General features: G+C 39.1%; 1 non-coding gene across 1 annotated transcript; it reads right to left on the bottom strand.

Moving 5' to 3' along the window:
• Nucleotides 1-1,768: 1,768 nt before the first annotated feature.
• Nucleotides 1,769-1,850, bottom strand: Trnas-aga (transfer RNA serine (anticodon AGA)). Its single transcript has one exon. It is a non-coding gene; the product is annotated as a tRNA-Ser (tRNA).
• Between the last annotated feature and the right edge of the window lie 3,889 nt (nucleotides 1,851-5,739).

Genomic DNA, 5,739 nt, shown 5'->3' with positions numbered 1-5,739 from the left:
TCGAATGTGCAATAATACTGGATGTGTAGGGGTGAGATTGAGAGGTAGCACAGTAATACTGAGAACATCAGCACTTTTGAAATATACGGCTATGCTTGAAAATATTATTGCATGATACGTTTTATAACCATGCATCAAAAACATTAACGTAAAATTGGACTTCTAAAATTTACGTCTTCTGTAGCACAGATCGCATGGTCTGCGGTACTACATTAGCTCTAAAGTCGTGGAACTGCGTCTCTCGGTCTAGTATTTTGTTTTTTGATCATGGGTATATGGGTATCTGTAGAAACTTATACTGGGGCGTGGGTGGGGAGTGGTGGGGGGGGGGGGGAGGGTGGCAAGACTAAAACTGCCATTTTTGATATAAATAAGTCAGTCAGTTCTGTTGCCACAAGAATTACATTTTACAAGTGACACGAAACATTTATTATACCAGAGTACTGATGGTTATTCACCTAATATTTGTTCTAGGTAGATTAATTTGATACTTAGGCCATAGCGTTGTCTCACTGCTGTCAGCCATGTAGTGCTATATTTTATCGTAATGATGGGATATCACTTCTAGAAGTGTAATGAATACAAACGCCGTACCTCCATATTCCAAGGGATGGGGGTAGAGCAAGTGCCTATTTAAAGGGACAACCATTTTTAGTAATGTAACAAACACTGGCCCATACACACGTAAAAAGTTATGACGACCTTTTTTCCCAACCTCAATTCTCCCAGCAAGTTTTCGCGTTTGATCTTTGACGCCCCTTGAACCAATTTCGCATCCACCTTTTACAGCTTTCAATAAAGTGGAGCAATTATCATAACATCATCATCTTTGTCGTCCAACATTCCGAAACACAAAATTATTGCCCAGTATCACTGACAATATTATTGACCGTTTTGGGAGCGCCTCCACAACTGCAACAGACACGAAAATAATCAGGTTCAGTAACAAGAAACATCTGCTGACAATACAAGAAAAAACAATTCTACAAGCAGTCACTAAAAAGAAATACAGGTACATTCAAACAAACATCGCAATCAAACGTTATTTAAACTTGTTAAACATTTAGTAGATAAACAGTAACATCCTCAGACATCACACAATCAGCCAACCCATATAAACAGGTTCAACACACACACACACACACACACACACACACACACCAAAAAAATTTCACACCAACTCACGTACACCTCTTTTCCAAATTCCCACAAAGACAATATGCAAGTATACGAGATTTTTAAAAAATCGCATAAGTTCACTCACATACACTGCAAAATAAAAAAAGTCTGTAGACATAGAAGCAAAGATCTGAACAGCAAACGCGACAATAGCCATATTGCCACTATTACAAAAACAAGGCAAAATATGAATATGTTCCGCGCTATCGAAACAAACGATGTTCACGTAACCACGAGATGAACTTGGATATAGAAAACATGCAGAAGAGAGAATGTTGTGGCTAACGCAGTGCAATATTTAAAAATCGGACGCATGGAAATATGGTAGGAGCAACAAACCGTCATTACGAAAAAGTAGCTTTAAAGATGAAAACTGTTCGCGACCGCGTTAAACCGATTTTAAACAAAACAATAATTGTTACAGTGACACTTTAGATAATGTTAAACGCGTTTAGTCCAAATGAGACGTCATATAGTCGCAACAGACGGCGTAACTGCTGTGTTACTGATACTGAAGAAAACAGGTCTAAAATTACAAAATGTGTACTCAGATAATTACTATGAAATGCATGAGAGAGAACAAAATTTTCGCAGTCGGTAGGACTCGAACCTACGCTCCCAGAGGGAATCTGATTTCTAGTCAGACGCCTTAACCACTCGGCCACGACTGCCGTTGGGAAAACCGCTTTCCTGAAGGGATATATTACATCCATTTGTCTCTCTGCCACCCCCGCTCATTCTCTCTCTAATTCCACATGGCCATCCCCCTGTAAAGCAAAGAAGGGACGTTATTTTAACATCCTGCTCCCGCCCCCCCCCCCCCCCATCCTACCCGCTCCCCTCCCTGACTCACAGTTTAGCACACCATGTGGTACAGCGGATTCTTGAATGGATGCAAATTTGACAAAATGCGGCAGCGTAAGTCATTTGCCCGCCTGTTTGCGTACTCAGAATGTTTCACCATGTTGATGCTGTAAATGGAAACTCAACCGAGTACACTTAAGCGCAACAAGATGTAATCTCAGCCATTATTACGGGTAACGGAAACCAAAAAATTAGTGTATTGTACCGTCATAATTGATTCTTCTTTTAAATTTTTACATGTTGTGTGTCTAAACCAGTGGCATGTGCTATCTCTGACAAGGGATATTCATACGTTCCAACTTTCGAAATTGGCTGTCAGTAAAACTCATGCACGACACAAAATCTAACGATTTTCGACATACGTCGGCCTGACGAAAATAATAATACTTCTGGGCCACAAAATATAATAATTCATGCTTTAAACAGGATACTTCATGAAATTACATCTACTTACAGCATATGCCAATGATTTGCAGATGGACAAAGAAGAAATTGTTAAACAGCAACAGACGTAGTAAATATTGGTTTGGAGCAGACATAACAGGACCCCCTTGACAAATTAAGCAGATATGAGATAACTGAAAATGGCTTTACACAATAAATGCTGTTTAACGTAACACAGGCAAGAAATAATATATTGCACACTGAAAATCACATGCTAGTTCGACTCCAAAGTCATAGTTGTGACTTATGGCCTTTTTAGCGTCCTGCAAAAGGTCGTGAGAAAATGTTTTCTCATAACAGGGACCAGAACTCCTGGTCTTCAAAACAGAAATACACTCCGGAGATTCACTGGACATGGATGATCTGAACTCTGTTCTGTTTTTGTTTTTTAAAAAAAAATTTCACAAGACTGAAAACACGTTCACACCCTGCATTACTATGGGATATGGTGAGAACAGAGAATTTAAGAAAGTCCATCAGCTCCACGAATTCTTGGTATTTGTGCCCAACTTGCATCTTGATTTGCAGCCAAAGTGTCATCTACCTGAGGAGCTGTGAACAGCCTCTGAAGCTCATTCACCACCTCATCTGTGGTTTCATTCTCTTCCTTCAATAACATGATAGGAAACTTTTCCAAGAAAAACGATTGGAAAAAACTATGCATCTCCAGTTTGTCTAACCTAGCAACTTGAGCATATCTCAACACAGCATCCCTGATTGGAAACTTGGTTGATGTAGTCTCAGGCGGTACAAAAGTAGTTTCTCACTGATGAAAAAGGAGAGATTTCCTGGAGATCAATCACTATGTTCGAAGTCTGAATGCCAATAACTAACTCATCATCACTTCTTTGATTCTGAATCAAGTTGTACTCAACTTCGAGCAATGAGGAGCTTTTCTCAATTTTGCACTTAACAAACTTTGCTTTAGCAAATCCATTAGAAGTTCTAATAAAAGGTGAACTTGTGGCAGAAAGTCTGAAGGGCAACACTCAATTTGTCAAATGTAGAAATAGTCAAACGAAGGAATGTGCAAAAGGCCTTGTTCAAGTTTGAGGACAGGAATAAACAATTTTTCCTCACGTTTTGTAGCAGATGTCTTACTTTTTGGGATGGGCTTGTCGCATCTGGAAGAAGATGCTATTCTTTTAGGGGAAAATGTAGTAGCAGAATCAAGTATTCTCTTCTTCTGATACTCTTTGGGTAAACGTTGTTCAACTCTTAGATATTCTGACAGATGTCAAGCTTATGGAAATACTTTGGGTATACACAATATTACTTCCTTCTTGAAGAAAGGAAGAAGCAGATCCCACTGGTCCAGCAGTCTATCCAGACATCTGCCTAAACATAAACAACTAGTATATACATACTTCACAATTTTCTTTGCCTCTTTGTTGTGCAAGTTCTGAAATTTCTGAAGGCATTCTTTTCTTTTGACAGTCTTCTCTAACAAATAAAATATATCGACAAGTATCTCACCCACTTTAAGTGGTATTCTTCCAGCACCTGTTTCAGCTGATAGATTAATCAGGTGGCAAATGCAACCTACGCTGCGATACCTGGTTGAACTTTTTTCAGAGCTGCTGAAACGCCATTTTCGTGTCCTATCATAACAAGAGCACTGTCGGAAAAGAAAGCCACATAGTTTTCAATTGGTATGTAACGAGAATTCAGCTGTGATAACGTCAGGTTACCTAAGTTTCGCCAGTTTACTCCCTGTCTAACGCTGATATGGATAGCACACTGCACTTCTGCACTTCTCACGTGAGAAACATTTTCTTAAATAAAGCAGCAGGATAATCAGCCGCATCACCAAAAAAGGAACTAAACCGACACTGGGCTCTAGTTACGCCACTGTCAACGTTTCAAGACTTAAAAAGGTGTTGATTTTCGTATCTTCTTTCGATTTAACATAACTTACGTGTTTACCGCACTTCACATGATTACTTAAATCGTTTCTTCCACCATGTGCAGAATTATTATACACCTACATACCGTGGAAAAGGCAAATTTTTCTCCCTTTCTTGATTTTCGTATGCCCAGAAAATCAGCATAATATGAATTCTTACATGTCTTGAAGTACTGCTGCTTGTTGGATATATTCATGATTCCTATAATAGGAATACAGCGTGTGAAAATGGCCGAGAAAAAAATCTCCTGATATGTACTGAAACATCGAAAGGAACCTGGATCTGTGAACATCACATAAAATTTTAACATAAACACTCAAGGCACTCAAACACTTTGGTGAAACATGTCAAAGCACAACAAAGTCTTAAGCCATTAAATGAACGCGACGCCAACCACGTGCACACACACTCACACACGTGGAAGGTGGAACAAATGCAATTAGTCCACACCTGGTCAAAGAGTATCCGTTACAAAAAGCGAATAGAGCGGAACAAAGAATTTACGGAGCACAGCCTGTCGACGCGTACGATTCAGAGGGAAGAACTTTTTATCTCGGCTTTAAATTCAATTCCAATGACAACAGAAACATCACACGGTTAAAGGTACCTATAATATCAATGATTGATTTATCAACCATCCTAGATTTGCCTTCGACCACGGCCGCCTGTATTAGAGGCCGGAGGACTGAAATGTGGCAACGTTACGTCAGGGCCTACCGCATGGCTGTGGCTATAAGGTAGCGAACGGAAGCAGTTGTTTACGTACTTTCGCGGTGCCTGTTTTATCCGACATTACAGTGTAATTATGCTATACTGGACCCTGCAAAAATTATAGCAAGTACTCGTGACTACAGTCGAAGATATAACACAATGTAAGTATACAATTCTGTGAAGTTTGTAGTGTTATATGTATATGTGCAAGTGTGCTGCGTGATCGACTTTCGTCTACACAATTGCAACAAAAGTTCTACTATATTCTAGATATAATTTGAAAATAAAGTTCTGAATTCGTAAGTTAAGTATCAGAATCTTCTCCTAAGTGATTTTGTGTTCATATTATGAACATTTCTACACATTTGATTCTATTTGTAGACTTGTGTTTCGTGATGTCCAAGCAGTAGAAAAAACCAGTCCACTCAAATTCTCATTTGCTATTTTTACATAATACTATTTTGACATTAGCAATTAATGCATCATTCTATTTGCAGATGGCAGAAAAATGTGTTCCTGGTTGCAACAGCAACTACAAATCCAGCAAGGAAGAGGGTTACATCTCAGTGTTCAAATTCCCTACTGATTCCCTAACAGATTCATGTCTCTGTGGAAGGCCACTTACTGATATCTA

This window comes from Schistocerca cancellata, chromosome 2 (genome assembly GCF_023864275.1).
Source record: "Schistocerca cancellata isolate TAMUIC-IGC-003103 chromosome 2, iqSchCanc2.1, whole genome shotgun sequence".
Taxonomy (NCBI): domain Eukaryota; kingdom Metazoa; phylum Arthropoda; class Insecta; order Orthoptera; family Acrididae; genus Schistocerca; species Schistocerca cancellata.
Note: the sequence above shows the minus strand (reverse complement) of the source record. Positions and strands in the feature narration are given on the sequence as shown.